General features: G+C 43.1%; 1 protein-coding gene and 1 non-coding gene across 14 annotated transcripts in view; one reads left to right on the top strand and one right to left on the bottom strand.

Annotated features, from left to right (window-relative positions):
• Window positions 1–13943: 13943 nt before the first annotated feature.
• Window positions 13944–16757, top strand: part of Phf3 (PHD finger protein 3) — a 71581-nt gene continuing 68767 nt past the window's right edge. For 2 of the 13 annotated variants that reach the window (XM_006495838.4, XM_006495836.4), the window contains exon 1: window positions 13965–14288. The gene's annotated coding sequence lies outside the window, so the exon portion shown is untranslated. Of the gene's footprint in view, window positions 14844–16757 lie in introns of all 13 variants that reach the window. The other 11 variants (XM_030252760.1, XM_011238470.3, XM_030252757.1 and 8 more) reach the window with 8 other exon arrangements.
• Gm7256 lies at window positions 14012–14697 on the bottom strand. The gene has a single exon (XR_003947763.1). It is a non-coding gene; the product is annotated as a predicted gene 7256 (transcript).

The following is a 16757-nucleotide window of genomic DNA, read 5'->3' as shown; positions in this document are numbered from 1 at the left end:
GATCTTGAGGCTGGGAGATACAAGTTTCTGACCTAGCTCTTGGCATGGAGATCTTGAGGCAAAGTGGCTATGAATCTCAGGAGACTAAAGCAAGGAGATCTCTGAGTTCAAGGTCATCTGGAACAAAACAAGGCCCAGATCCAGGCATGATGGTACATACCTTTAATCTGGACCACACCTTTCTGCTGACCATTCTTGGGGAGCTGGACTGCAGACTGTAAGTCATCAACAAGTTCCCTTACTATATAGAGACTACCCATAAGTTCTGTGACTCTAGAGAACCCTGACTAATACAGTAGATGTCATTCATTTAGGGAGGTTGGTTGTGGTTTGTTAGTAGCTGTGGTCAAAAAAGGAACAAACAAGAGAGAGAGAGGGAGAGAGGGAGAGAGAGAGAGAGAGAGAGAGAGAGAGAGAGAGAGAGAGAGAGAGAAGGAAGGAAGGAAGGAAGGAAGGAAGGAAGGAAGGAAGGAAGGAAGGAAGGAAGGAAGAAAGAAAAAAGTTAGATAATTAGATCCAGGAATCTCTTTTACCTTTCTCTCTTTCTTTCTTTCCCCATCTTTATTTCTCTCCTACCTAGTGTAGGGCATGAAACTAGAGGGATAAAAGGTAGAAAAAAGAAGAACCCACAAAGTAGCAAAGATCAGCTACACTTTCCCATAAGTTAGGAGTTTGAAAGGGTGAAAGCAGAAAAGAAATGCAACAGTAGCTTGCAGAGTAGGAAGCTATTGTATACTACCGGACCTGAGGGGATGTTTAAGAACACATTTAGTTACAAATGTAATCACTTGAAGGAAAGCAGCAAGAGTGGTCTTGTGTGCATGTTTGTTACCACCCACAACTTACCCATACTTAGGCCCCAGAACTGTCTTTCCAAGTGATAGGACTTTTCAATTGAGAGCCAGAAAAATTAGGTCATAAAAACTTAAGTACTTCCTCTGTTTCCATACTTGTGCAGGAATGGTGGCTGATGATTGGAAATCAAACAGCTATTTATTTAAGAGTATATGAGTATGAAATGTACAAAATATGAAAACAAGTTCAGATTAGTTTCAGTATGTAGTACATAATATCTCAAATTTATTAATCTATAAATTATAAGCTACATAGATTTGTACAGCTACTACAGTATACGGTAGCTACTAGGAAATTGAGACACAGGAGAAAGAGGCATTATGTTTTGACTAAATGTAGGGCTGCGTTCTGAGAGATGCTTGGCTAGGCATTTTCACCTGTGTATAAACATCACGGTGTCTCATCTTCATTTGGGTCATTACGAATTCCTCTGTTTGCTATTGGCCCATGTAGGATTTTGGGTAGTCTCATTGGCTTCAATGGAGCAGATCCTGGAACAGATTACAAAAGTGCATTCTTGTTCTGTATGATTATAGCTAGGACTCAACAAGACATGCTTGACTAGCAAGAAATAACCACCACTGATTTTTTTCCACTTTGTGCTTTTAAATCACCTTAAATTTTCATTCTAGGTATGACCCCTTTTGCTTTTTACATGAACAGCAGATTTTGTACACTCATACGCTATGCCAAGAAAATACCTGGTTTTGGGATAGCATTGGAAATGTAAATGAAGAAAATACCTAATTTAAAAAAAAGAGAGAAAATACCTGGTTAAACTAAACATAAGAGAAAAACTCAAAACACATTGTAAGCAAAACAGTTGAGGCTGTTTTGGTATAGCACAGCATGTTGTTTCCAGAAACATTTCAAAACCATATTCTGATTTTTTTTCTTATTTAAAACAGTATCAACTGATATAAACCTAAGCTTAACACATACTTTAAAAGTACTTATTTGTATTTATGTGTATTGGTGTTTAACTTGCATGTGTGTCTAGGCATATGTTAAGTGCAGTGCTCCCAGAGGCAAGAAGACATCAGATCTCCTGGAACTGGAGTTACAGATGTCTGTCTGTGAGCTACAACATGTAGGCACTGGGGATCGAACTTGAGAGAGTCCTCTGCAAGAGCAACAACTGCTCTTAACTGCTAAGCCATCTCTCCAGCCACGAAATTTGATTGTAAAAGAACAGTTCTTATCACACTAACGAAAAAATGCGAAGTATTTTTATAGCCAGGCTCTGCTCTCAAAAATGATTATCTTAAAATATCATTGTGTAGTTCAATTAATTGGTTTTCTAACTTGTTTGCTCAAGTGCTGGAATTATAGGTGTGAGTCACCATTACTGGCTTCATTTTGGGCCATGTTGTAAAGTAAAATTTGCTTTCATCTCAACAGTAGTTTGGTCTTCTGTTTGGTTAGTTGATTGGTTTAAAGCTGAGGATCATGTAGCCTAGGCTAGCTGTTCACTTCCTGCCTCCACCTCTGGAGAGCTGAGACTTGTAGTGTATGGCAGCATATCCAACATCATGAGTGTTTTAAGTCTCCTTTCATTAAGAATGCTTTGTTTTTTAAAAATTTCTTTGCTTTGTTCAAAAAAAAAAAGTAGGCCATCTGACTTTTAGAAGTTTCCTTATCCCGAGCTTGCCTGACTGTATATTCACAACATTGGGCAAAACAACCCCGAGAGTCCTGAAGATGCGTAAGAATACCTTGGTGAGCAGCTACACAAAACTTTGTACCACACAGAAACAGGCCCAGAGCAGCACCAAAGTCAGCTTCAAGTCCAAAAGGGCAACACTGAGACTGAGCAGGGAAGACCTTTCCTGCATTATAAAGTGAAACTGTTAAAAATCCGACCCCTGACAGTTTCACTCTTGCTCTTTGCCAAAAGCCTGAGACATGACAGACTCTTGATATTTTTAATAAATTTATAACAATAATTTTGGTTGAAAGTTTCGACAATTTTTATACTCTAGAAATTCATTCCTTTGTGGTAATATTTTATTTGGCTCTAGTTATTGCTAGGTACCATTCAGCAGCCTTGAAACTTATCAAATCTGATCATATATATATACTTGAGTTTTACTGTAATACCTACATCTACCTACTTCAGCTGGAAATGGCATTCTCCAATCAGTTTTTTTAAAAAGATCTCTCTCTCTCTCTCTCTCTCTCTCTCTCTCTCTCTCTCTCTCTCTCTCCCTCCCTCTCTTTGGGTAGCCTTTCTGATTTTGCTTTGTAGATACAACATCCCTGTTTTTTGTTGTTTTTTGTTTGTTTGTTTGTTTTTTGTTTTGTTTTGTTGTTGTTGTTGTTGTTGGTTTTGGTTTTTTCTTTTAGATATATTCTTTATTTACATTCCAAGTGTTATCCTTTTTTCTGCATTCCCCTCCAAAAACTCCCATCCCATCCCTCACTCCCCCTGCTTCTATTAGGGTTCTCCCCCACCCACTCACTCCCTCTTCCCTAGTCTGACATTCTCGTATACTGGGGCATCGAGCCTTCAAATGACCAAGAGCCTCTCCTCTCATTGATGTCCAACAAGGCCATCCTCTGCTACGTTTGCGACTGGAGCCATGGGTCCCTCCATGTGTATTCTTTGGTTGGTGGTTTAGTGCCTGGGAGTTCAGAGGGGTCTGGTTGGTTGATATTGTTGTTCCTCTGAAGGGGCTGCAAACCCCTTCAGCTCCTTCAGACCTTTCTCTAACTCCTCCACTGGGGACTCCTCACTCAGTCCAATGGTTGACTGGGATCATCTGCCTCTGTATTTGTCAGGCTCTGTCAGAGCCTCTCAGGGGACAGCTATATCAGGCTCCTGTCAGCAAGCACTTCTTGGCATCCACAATAGTGTCTGGGTTTGATGCTTGTATATAGGATGGATCCCTAGGTGGGGCAGTCTCTGGATGGCCTTTCCTTCAGTCTCTGCTCCACACTTTGTTTCCATATCTCCGCCCATGGGTATTTTGTCCCCCACCCACCTTTGTCTCTTTATTTTTATGTATATGAGTACACTGTCACTGTCTTCTGACACACTGGAAGAGGGTATTAGATCCCAGACAGATGGTTGTGAGCCACCATGTGGATGCTGGGAATTGAACTCAGGACCTCTGGAAGTACAGCTAGTGACTTTCACAGCTGAGTCATCTCTCTAGCCCTGCCCCAATCAGCTTTAACATACAGAAATTTGACCTTAGATCAGTGCTACCATTTTAAGAACAAACATTTCTTCTGACACCTTTATGGTAAATGAAGGTAGAGAGGGAAGATGTGTGTTGGGATGGGGGGTGGGGGTGGGGCGGGGAGGCGCGGATAACTGCAAATATCACATAGGGAGTAACAATATTCAATATTGTTGTTTCCACATGGAGCATTACTGTTTCTCATGAACACAAAGTCTGCTTGTGTTATTCTGCTTCGTTTCTCAATGGTCTCTCTCTCTCCCCCACCTCTGTGGGGGGGGGGGGGGAGGGGGAGTGGGCGTTGTGGTGATAACCAGATTGAGTTATCATGTTTCTTAGACCTACCCACACTGTCCATTCTTGAGGTTCCCTTCTGGATTGCTTTGGTTTATGTCAATGTGACACAAGCTAGAGTTATTTGGCAAGGCAAACTCTCATTTGAAAAACTGTCCCCATAAGATGGCTTGCTGGCACGTATTAGTTCACTTTCGTAGGGTGAACAGGGTGGGGAGTGCAGGGGTTCAGTCTATTGTAGTGGAGTCACTCCTGGGCTGTTGGTTCTGGGTGCTACAAGAAAGCTGGCCGAGCAAGCCTTGAGTGAGCAAGCCAGGGAACAGATTCATCAATGACCTCTCCTTCAGTTCCTGACTTCCGGTTCCTGCTCTGAGTTCCTGCCCTGGCTTCCCTCCACACTGAATTGTCATCTGACAGTTATGAGCTTAAATAAACCTCTTGATCTTTTCCCAAGTTGCTCTTGCAATAGAGACCCTAACTCAGGCAGGCACCAACAAAACAATACTGGCAATTGCTACCACTGACTATGTTCTGTAGAAACAGGAAAATGCTACCTCCCCTTTCTACACCATCTCTAGCCTTCTGGGAACTAGAGGAGCAGTGTGTTGCATCTTCATACTTAATGAAGTCTTTCAATAAACATAGACCGGGGTATCTGCCTATCTAACATTGGGACAAAATTCTATTATACTGTTCAGCCTCCACTCTTTGAAATACAGTAGATGATTTTTCCTAGAAGCTGAAGTCCTTTAATAAAGTAAATCCATTATTGCCGGGCAGTGGTGGCGCATGCCTTTAATCCCAGCACTTGGGAGGCAGAGGCAGGTGGATTTCTGAGTTCAAGGCCAGCCTGTTCTACAGAGTGAATTCCAGGACAGCCAGGGTGACACAGAGAAACCCTGTCTCGGAAAAAGATAAAAAAAACAAACAAAAAAAAAAAAACAAAAAACAAAAACAAAAAAAAACTAAATCCATTATTGACAAATGTAGGTCATCAAGACAAGAAATGGCTTTTGAATTTTGTGGATCCATGTGTCAAAATAGGTTCTTGGGATAAAAGCTTAAACAAAAATCCATGATCTGTGCTGTTTTAAAGTGTACATCTTGGGCTGGAGAGATGGTTCAGCAGTTTAGATCATTAGTGCTCTTTGAGAGGTCCTGAGTACAATTCCTAGCAACCACATGGTGGCTCACAAGCATCTGTAATGGGATCTGATACTCAATTCTGGTGTGTTTGGAGCCAGCTACAGTGTGCCTGTATAAATAAGTAATTCTTTAATGTGTACAGCTATATCGATTGATCATTGGTTGTTTGTATGTGGGTTGTGGGGGCAGATATACAACAGCCTATGTGTCCAGGTCAGAGGATAACTTCTGTATGTCTGTTCTCTCCTTCTACCACGTGAGTCCCAGGAATCAAACACGGGTTATTAGGCTTGGTGGGAAATATCTGCTAAGTCAATTCACTGGCCGTAACATTTACAAATTATAAGAGAATAAGATGATTAAATAATTCATTTACACCTGATTAGTTAAGTAATTACAAGTAGACAGCACTAGGAAAAAGCTGAAGGGTGCCCAAGAAAATCCAGATATTAGTGGCTTTTCTCAACACCTTGACTAGATACCTATCAGAGACAACTCAAGATTTCTTTCGGCTAAAGGTTTTGGAGGACTCATGTCAATCCTGGGAGAGAAGTCAGAGAGTGAAAACAACTGAAGTCTATAGCAGCGGCAGCCTGATGCAGTTGATTACAGTCTAAGTGTTCGCTGACAGACTTCCTAGAGAAAAACAACCTAGGCTTTCTCACCCCCAGAAGGGCACCTAAGGCAGACACCAAAGTAACAATTGCACCAGTGTTCAATAATCTGATAACCATTTTATTGGTGATACAGGAGTATGGGTAGGAGTAGGGAGAACTCAAAAGGAGCCACACTATCCAAAAGCTCACGCCAACACAGTTCTCTACACATTGACTTATCCTTTATCTCTGTAGTTGGAATGGTCAGAGTGTCTACCCCTAACAACTATTTATTCCTTTTTATAGTATAGGATCAGGGACCTCAAGAATCTTCCAAGTTAGTTCTGGGTATGGTGGCAAATGCCACTCACTACAACTCTTTAGCCCATGGGACATATTTCGGACTGGCTGTAACACTCAGCATGTTGATGTGAAGTGGGGATTTATGGTTTCTTTGGAGACTTGGTTGTGTCATATGATGTTTTTCTGGAAATTTTTTTGCTGAAGCAGACTCGTGGGAAGATATTTTGCTGAGAACAGACACATGGTGTCTTTCTGGAAGCTTCCTAGAAAAAGGATATGAGATGTTTTGCTAGATCGGATGGAGGCTTGAGGGAACACTTGATGTTTGAAAAGGGTGTAAATATAATCCAACAGACAGTGGACAATGCTATGTGGACTTGGTTCGCCTTGCCACTCTGCTGATCATCATTTGTTGGAACTTCGTAGAGATGAACACTCCAAAAAATTTTCTGGAGGCAGCTTCTTGTAGCTTCGGAGGACTCTGATTGGCAGAATTTCTGGGTTTCTTCTGGATCAAACTGCCGTTGCTGATGTATAAATGATGTTTGCAAGTGGATTGAGCTGCTGCTGATTCATGTGAACGAAACTGTTGATATCCTGGCAATACAGATTGGATTTTGTACTGCAAAAACTATGTCTAAACAGGGTCCCAGTTTCCTTTTCCCTATTAACCTTTCCTTTCCACTACCTCTGGTGGGTGGTGGGCTAGAAGGAAGATTAAAGCATTTCAGTACCTTTATTAAAAGTAGGTTTTAAGAAATGTAAGCCTACAGTGACGTATGCTTACAATCCTATTACTTGGGAAGCCAAGGCAGGAGGATTAGTAGATTAAGACCAGCCTGGGTTACACTGAGGGAATCTGCCACAAAACAAACAGTTCTATTATTGATCTACTGTGAAAATGAAGGCAACTTAGCTGGCGATCCTTTACTGACACAACCAGGGACTGGTGAATAGACACTGGCCCTCTTCTTCAAGCTCCTTTTTATAGTACATCACAAAAGTAGGAACTTTTTTTTTTTTTTTTTAGTTTTTAGATTCTCCTTTCCAAGATATAAACAGGAGGGGTATCTTGCCTAGCATCACATGTCATGTACCCAACCGGGTAAGAAGTAAGCACTTAGGCCATCTTATGACACATCCTCTTTTGCTACTCCTATAGTTTGAATCTCAGATACTCCTACCCCAATGTTCAATTGGTAGTGGCACTTGGTTGCCATCTGAGGGGTTTTGGCTAAATGCCTAGATTCTGATAACTCTGATCTAAGGACATTGATTAATCCCTTGGTAGACTTATAATATGATGACATTATTAGGAGGTGGTCTAGGTATTGGCTTTTGAAATAGTATTTGAATGAACTATGCATGGACAGCCCAGGTTGTGTTCATCACCCTGAGAAGTTAATCCTCTAGCCCTCATTTTGTGGCTGTCATGCCTACAAGGTGTATGTTTTCCTGCTGCACATGGACAGATTTCCTTATACATTACCTCTTTTCTTTTGCACTATCTTGGGAAATGGAAAGCTGAAAAGACCAATCCTGAAAGACCAATCCTACTAGCTTTGACTACCACATTGAGTTTGGAGCCTACTGTGGTAGAGAATGCTTAGCTGCAACCCCAGGTCTCTGGAGGCCGAGACAGTAGGACATTGAGCTTGAGGCTATAGAGAGCTACCTTACAGTAGGATCCTCAAAAAGAAAACACAGAGAAATAAGATGGAGAAATTTATTAGTTTGAACCTTACATTTTGGGAAACTATGGAGAGTTTAAGTAGGAGGAAATAATATCATTGAGGCTGTCACAGAGGGACATTATAAAAATACTTCACTAAAAATGATTTATTTTTATGGTAACTGTGATGGTTATTCTTGGTTGTCAACTATATCTGGAATTAGCTAAAACCCAAGTTTCTGTTTTCACCTGTGAGGAATTTTTGATTGAATTATTTGAAGTGAGAAGGCCCACCCTAAATCTGGATTTTTTTTCAAATTACTTAATTTATTGCTGGAATTTTATAAATACACATGTATCATTTTATTCTGCTGCCCTAAATGAAATTAAAGTCTCATTTATGGTCTCCCGTGAGTTACATATTTTGTGCTTTTATTATCAGTGGAGAAACTTTTGAAATTGAAGACTGTTAAAGACTTATACTTGGGGCTGGAGGGATGGCTCAGCGGTTAAGAGCACTGGCTGCTCTTCCAGCGGTCCTGAGTTCAATTCCCAGGAACCACATGGTGGCTCAGAACCATCTGTAATGGAATCCGATGTCCTCTTCTGATGTGTCTGAAGACAGCTATAATGTACTCATAATAAATAAATAAATCTAAAAAAAAAAGACTTATACTTACTTTTTTTTTTCAATTTTTTTATTATATATTTTCTTCATTTACATTTCAAATGCTATCCCGAAAGTCCCCTATACCCTCCCCCCACCCCGCCCTGCTCCCCTACCCACCCACTCCCACTTCTTGGCCCTGGCGTTCCCCTGTACTGGGGCATGTAAAGTTTGCAAGACCAAGGGGCCTCTCTTCCCAATGATGGCTGACTAGGCCATCTTCTGCTACATATGCAGCTAGAGACACGAGCTCTGGGGGGTACTGGTTAGTTCATATTGTTGTTCCACCTATCGAGTTGCAGACCCCTTCAGCTCCTTGGGTACTTTCCCTAGCACCTCCATTGGGGGCCCTGTGTTCCATCCTATAGATGACTCTGAGCATCCACTTCTGTATTTGCCAGGCACTGGCATAGCCTCACAAGAGACAGCTATATCAGGGTCCTTTCAGCAAAACTAAATCTGGATCTTTTGAGGTAGGAATATCCACCTTAAGTTTCACTACACCTTCTGATGGTAGCCTGTATAAAGCACCTGGAAGAAGGAAATATCTGCTCTTTGCCTGCTTGTCCTTGCTATTTCTGGCCAGTCCATTCCTTCATTGGTATTAGAGCCCACTTCAGAATTCCTGAAGATACAGAAGAGCAGCTGAGACATCCAGCCTTGTGGACTGGAGAACTACTAGATTCTCAGACTTTTAGTTGGTTACAGACATTGCTGGATTAGCTGGACCACAGCCTGCCAGCCATTCTAATAAACCCCATCAATATTTCCCTCCTCCCCCTATTTTCATTCCATTAGTTTCATTCTATTCAATTTCTCTGGAGAACCCTGACTAACAAGGTGGCAATATGTACAATTTAGATAGCAAATCTTTTACAATGTCTGAAACACACCAAATTTTCTGCTACTTTTTTTTTTTACCTTTGAGGGCAGCCTCACCATCATACTCTGAGAATGTTCCATAAATGATGCAGGCTGAAGAAAACATGTCTTTTGTGTCAACTGATGTCATACCAGGCTGCATATAATTGTTGACTGCTCATCCTTCCCACTCTTCTGAGTTCCTTCAGGGCAGAAATAACTGTGTCCATTCCTCATGTACTTAGTGGGATAGATAAACATGTGAGCCAATTAAGGAAGCTGTGGGTGTGTGGGGAGAGTGGCACAGAGGAGATGGCCTTACAATTGTAGTCTTTAAAAGGTTCCTACTGCTTACAAAGGACTGGGGTAGAGGGAGGCTTACTTTATCTGATCTTGCCTTACTAGCTACTCTCTGCTGACCACTGGTATGTGATGGCAATTATCCATTCCTGAATAGGGAGGGCACTTCCTTTTATCCATGAATCATGTGGAAGGCTCACCTGGCTAGCCATGCTTGGAAGGAAAGTCAATATGGGAGAAAGCCTGTCAGGATACAGTGTTCTGGGTGAGACTGTGATGTTCAATGGTTATCTCACTAAAAAAGTTCTAGATAATTTATGCCTCTGTTTTCATCTCATGTTGGAACATAAAAATACTTAAACCTTTTCTAAACTAACATGACAGTGTGTATCTTCAAAATGGTTTCCACAGAAAATTTTACTACACAAATGTTGTACTTTATTTTTTAAAATACTTGATTACGTTGACTTATGTTGCAGGGTAGGTGTGTGGGCCATGATATAGGTGTGGAGGCCAGTGGCCAATTGCAGGAATTGGCTTTCTTCGATTATATCAGATTTCAACCTTCAAAATGGCATGACCCTTTAACACAGTTCCTTGTGCTGTGGTGACCCCTAACCATAAAATTATTTTTTTAAAAAATATTTATTTATGTATTATATGTAAGTACACTGAAGCTGTCTTCAGACACTCCAGAAGAGAGCATCAGATTTCGTTATAGATGGTTGTGAGCCACCATGTGGTTGCTGGGATTTGAATTCAGGACCTTTGGAAGAGCAGTCGGCAATCTTAACCGCTGAGCCATCTCACCAGCCCCATAAAATTATTTTTGTTGCTACTTTATAACTGTAATTTTGCTACTGTTAAGAATCATAATGTAAATAGTTTTGGAGATAGAGGTTTGTCAAAAAGTTGCAACCTACAGGTTGAGAACCCCTGGTCTACCATATGGACCCCAGGGTTTGAACTCAGGTGGTCAGGCTTGGTGCCTTTCTTGCTGAGCCATCTGTAGCCAGCTCCAAATGCCCAATTATGTTTATGATTTGTATATTCTCAGACCAGAGTGGCACCATCTGGAGGTGTGGCCTGGTTGGAATAGGTGTGTCATTGTCAGTGTGGGCTTAAGACTCTCACCCCAGTTGCCTGGAAGTCAGTCTTCCACTAGCAGCCTTTGATGAAGACATAGAACTCTCAGCTCTGCCTGTGCCTTGACAGCCTGGATGCTGCCATGCTCCCACCTTGATGATAATGGACTGAACCTCTGAACCTGTAAGCCAGCCCCAATTAAATGTTTTTTTATAAGACTTGCCTTGGTCATGGTGTCTTTTCACAGCAGTAAAACCCTGACTAAGACACATCCTAAGTTAAAACTGCTGGGTTTGGCCTGTGGTGGCGCATACCTTTAATCCCAGCACTCAGAAGGCAGAGGCAGGTGGATTTCTGAGTTCGAGGCCAGCCTGGTCTACAAAGTGAGTTTCAGGACAGCCAGGACTATACAGAGAAACCTTGTCTCGGAAAAACCAAACCAAACAAACAAACTGCTGGGTTTGAAGGTATAAAGCCTGAACCATCTCCAATTTGACCTTTTGAATAGTCCTGAGTGATGGGTACACCCAGTGCAGGGAGACACTGGAAGGTGCCAGCTGTTGTCCCAGAGAGAGTGTCCAAGTGGCACAATGCCAACAGAGACTACAGGATCTAGCACCTGTGACATGATGCTTCTGTGTTATGGCACCAAGACATTGGAAAATTGACAACCGTGTTCTGAGTCCCCAACCTTGCCTAGCCTCCTTGTGAACCATGATCCTTTTGTCCTAAGAGTGCCTTGGTCAGAGGCCAGCAACAAGAGGTCACCCTAGAATGAGAGCCTTAATGGCTGGAGGACCAGCAAGGGTCACACCCACAAACTGTGATGCAAAACTCTGGCCCCCAGAGGCCCCAGGGATCTCCAGAATTTAAGGCAGGACATCAAACAGGACAGCCAACAGGGACTTGTAGGGGCTTGTTCTATCTATGGCAACAATGGTGTTTCAGACAAACATAATCTTTTGCCTAAGGCTGGGCAAGCCTAGTCCCTTGTCTGCTGCTCAGCTGTTCAAGAAAGAGCAGATGAGCCCCCAGGGCTGCTTGGGTTGGCAATCAAGACTGATTTGGGCATTTGTATTATATACTGTCTTCCTTGGCTTTATTTTAATTGGACTTTGTTTTGCAAGGTCCAAATTGTGGCATTTTCCCATAATTTTCGGTCAACTATAAATACACACTATTAGTTTTGTGTTCTACTAAATTCATGTCTTAAGTTAGACTTTAATGCTACTCGTATCATCTGATATTAGCCATTAAGTGTTTTAAAGGACCCGTGGGTGGTTATTGCCATTAATAACCCAGGACTCCTTTCTTTTGTAACCCATGACATGGGTAAAAGACAAAATACTCTTAAAAAAGAAGAAAAGCCTAGTAGTGGACAAATGTGGATTTGGGTACCTGATTGAAAAAAAAAAGATACAAATACCATGTTTATATCAAAGATGCTGAGGTTTTTTTGTTTTGTTTTTGTTTGTTGGGTTTTTTTTTGTTGTTGTTTGGATCAGAAATCTTTGATAGGTGAATGTGACTAAGCTATGACTGGTATTTTTATCTTCATTTTGTGTTTTGTCCTGAATTTATTAAGATTTGTCTGAAGAGATGTTTTTTGTCAATTCTTAAATCCTACCTCCTACCCCCCTTTAACAAGAGTTAGAATATTTTACTTTTTGCAATTCCTTACCAAACAATTCAAGTCAAAGTTTCTGATTATTCATTTCTATTTTTCTTTCTTACACACACACACACACACACACACACACCCGCATTTAAAACGACCGTGAAATAAAGACGTGTGGTTTAGATACTTACAGCAGGAGATGACATTCTAGAACTGCAGCTGACTGAGGACAACATAAGCTTCTTTGTAGATGTTTGCTATTAGCTACGAACTTACCAGAAGACAGAGAAGGTAAAGAGCAGGTCAACACATGCCTGTGGCTTGTTCTACCTCATGCTGATCTTACTATGCAAAGCATACTCGCTGTGAGGTTTAACCTAACAAAGTTTTTTTTTTTTTAAAGGAAGAGTTCAGACCTCAGGGTAAGGTGCTCCGCAAGTGCTGAAAACGTTGTAATTGTCTTTGCAGACTGAAGACTCAATCGTGGTCTTTAAGGGGCTCGTTTTGGTTACAGTGACCTACGACAGGCAACAGTTAAACCATAACACTTAACTGAAGGCTGGGATCGGGTAAACAAAACTGTTGTGGACTCCGTGTTTGCTCTCTGGATTTCAACACACTACTGAAGGACTCCAGGGGTTTTACCTTATAGTTGTGTCTATTGATACATTGGAAACTTAAGAAAAAAACATTTAAGAGATAACAAAAAGTAACCCTAAGTGCTATTGTCTGTCACAGATGCTATGATAGATCCTACTACAATGTATCAAGGCTGTTTGAAAACTTGAAGTGTATTTAACCGGTTCTCTGCAAGAAACTTTGACTCATTATGGTCAGAGGAATAAGGTATTTCTGGAAGGTAACATCTTGCAGGGGTCGTCCAAGGACTGCAGATCGTATTTTGAAGATTGCTTACCAAGAATTTTTTCCTTTTTTCTTTTCTTTTTTTTTTTGGTATTCAGGAATGTTTCTCTTTTAGAGACAGGGTGTGTCACTATGTAGCCTTGGCTGGCCTAGAACTCTTGAAGATCTGAATGCCTCTGCCTCTCCAGCACTGTGATGAACCACGCCTATCCCCCCAGGAACGTTTTCTTGAACCAGGCATTTGGAATTCTGAGACCATCCCAGCTAGTGGGCTGCAGGGTGGGGGCAGCGGCACCCGGAATACTCAGGCCTAACGGTTCCATTTTCATCTGACACCCAGTAAGTACAAGCACTAACGGGTCCGCTCTGCCTTGTCTGTTTTCCAGCTACTCCGCGTAGCAACCAGCGTGTGTTCCCCGCTCGGCCGCAGAGGCCTGGCAGAGCCTCGCGGGCGGCTGCGCGCAGGCTCTAGCGCGCAGGCGCGGCGCACGCTGCCCCAGCCCCCGGAACGGTAAACAGTGGCGTCACGTGACGCGGCCCCGCTCCTGCTCCCGCGCCGCCGCCGCCGCAAGCCGATGGCTGCGGGCTCTCGCGGCGCCGCACAGGCTCCACGAGGCGAGCGACCCCCGGGCTCAGGGAAGCAGCGACTGCAGCTCGGACGGGGAGGGCGGAGCGCAGGCCGGCCGTAGTGTCGTCACCGCGGCGGCGCGGGCCGGGGAGCCCCGAGCCCAGGCAGCAACGCCGACGCCCTGCGCGCACCCCCTCCGCGGCCCCCTCCTCCGCGGCCCCGCGGCCTCCATCTTCCTCTGGCTGCCGGTGGCAGCGCTCGTCTGCGGAGCGGGTGAGTGGCGGCGCCCGCCGCGACGGGCACTCGGTGGCCTCCCTCCCCCCACGCGGGCGGCCCGGGTCCTTTCCCCGCACCCCCACCTCGCGCAGCGGCCGCCTGATATTCCCGGGCCGTTCGGCCTCCCCGGCTCGCCCCGCCCCGCCCCAGCCTGCCCCGCCGTTTGGACCGCGAGCCCGAAGCGGCGGTGACGGCGCGGCCTCCGCGCGATCGCCGGGCCTCGGCTCTCGCCCGCGAGCGTGCCGGGTCTCTGTCGCCGCCGCGCGGGCAGGCGTCGCGGACTACTCCGGGTTCCAAGGCCCCGGGTCTCCGGCGCGGTGGCCGCAGCCCGCTCGCGGAGCCTGGCAGCCGGCCAGGGTCCCCGCCGAGGCCGACCCGCGCCCGAGGCCGGTCCCCGTCCCCGCATCCGGGGTGTCTGAGGCTGCGGATCGCGCGCTTTTGTGCTGGGGACCGGGACTGTGGGCCGGCTCCTTTTGACTAGTTTGAAATGGGAAGCCCGAAGAGTCCTGCTTGCCGACAGGACGTGTAATTTAATGAACCACTAGTCGATAAGTACGTGTTAATGGTGCTAAATAACTGATCATCTGACACCGGGCGGGGGTGGGGTACCCAGGGAGAGGAGAGAGTGTTGTAGCTCGCTCCAGCCAGAGGCTCTGTCCCCCAGGTGCCTCTTCTCCCTGTCTCTGGGTAGCTAAATGAGGTTTCCTAGTTGTTACAATTTGAATGTGTGTTTATTATTGCTATTGAGTAACCATTAGTAGAGCGCCGTTGCGGTTTGAGGGAGGTAGCAGTGCTTTAATGTCGGCCCGATGTTAGTCTTCATTCTTCCGACAGGTCTTTTTAAAAAAGGATCGAACAATCTAGACTTGCCCCACATTATGAATTTTGTTACCTTATTTTACACTAAAAAAAAAAACAAAAACTGATCACAGCAAATTGTACTGCTGTATTTAGTTCGTATTTTGCCATCAAACTTTGTCTTGTGTTTTCAATTTCCAAACCAACATCTCGGTTCCTGCCTTCTTAAAAATTCTTGTGTTTGGCATTTTGAAAACGTAGGTTACATTTAGTTGTTAAAAAGACAGATGAAACAGGAAGTGTTCTGTTGTAGCATCCTTATGTTTTTAATTTATAGTGCTATTTCAGAGCACAGAAGATGTTGAGAGAAAAACCAGTTATTTCAAACAGCAGTCCTTAGCATCTGACATACTTAGGTGGTAGTTTTTCTTCCCACTGTTTTCTTTGCCCGCCATTTGTATTCACAATAATTCTTAACTCCTCTTTGTCATTTCATGACCACTTACTTGCATGTGAGAACTCTAGTTTTCAATGACAACAGAATTGAGGAACCTTTGCTCTGATGAAGCCACAGAGATAATTCATTAGCAGCAGAAAGACTTGTTGCATAGGCGAAATGCGCCATTTAAAATGAATTAAGACCGGAAATTTTAAGTTTTATTTTTATAGTTGTGCCAGTGACCTGTCAAGAGGACAAGTGGCTCGTTGGTAGGGCTGAAGTTTTCTCCTGCCTGTTGTACACTTTATTGGTGTTTCCTGAAGAGCGTGTGTGGTGTAATTGGTTAGAGTGCTCATGCTTCCTAGTGGAAGAACAGTGTGCTTACCTAATGCACCACATTAGTTATATATGGGTAAGCTTCTTAGGTACATTTGTATGCTGTATATTTTCATATGCCATAAGAAAAAACTGGCCTATAAATGTAGGTAGGAATTAAGTTAGATTAAGAATTTTAGGCCAGAGAAGTTGAAACTATTTTAGCTAAAGCTACATTATTAAAATTTTAAACTTATATTCTGTTTTAGAATCAGCGAAGTGAAGAAAAGTTTGAGAGCTTTTGGTCTGTATATTATTGGCAAAAGTTGGAAGGCAGCAAGTGACAGTTCATTATCCAATCATAAAATCCTATTAAGAGTTTAGATTTTTGGAGAATCATACATATACACAGGTGTATACATAGGGAGACACAGACACTCACACAAACATGCACATGTACACAAATGTACACATTGAATTTGATGTCAGAAAGTTTGAAAGCATTATATTGGAGGGCTCTGCTGTGAGCCTTTATCATTGGGGAGAGCAGCTGCCTTGGTCCAGGGGAGAAAGTGAACTTGCAAACAAACAAACAAAAAAACAAAAGCAACAACAACAAAAAGCAAAAATAAAATGGAGAAGAGGAAGGCCAGTTTTCAGGTAGGAAAATAATAACTCACACTTGTGCAGACAGCATTGTATTTACACTGCTATGTTCATATATATGGCTGAGGATAGCTATAAATGGGATCCAGCACAGATACAAACTGAGAGAGAGAGAGAAAGAGAGAGAGAGAGAGAGAGAGAGAGAGAGATAGTTTAGATGTTTATTTTTATTGAGATATTTAGAAAACTTCTTTATTAATTAAAAGCAGGCCTACATTTTTGTTTCAGGTGTCAAAATAGGTAATAAC

Source organism: Mus musculus, chromosome 1, assembly GCF_000001635.26.
Source record: "Mus musculus strain C57BL/6J chromosome 1, GRCm38.p6 C57BL/6J".
Lineage (NCBI taxonomy): Eukaryota > Metazoa > Chordata > Mammalia > Rodentia > Muridae > Mus > Mus musculus.
The sequence above is the reverse complement of the archived record's forward strand: the minus strand, read 5'-3'. Positions and strand labels throughout refer to the sequence as shown.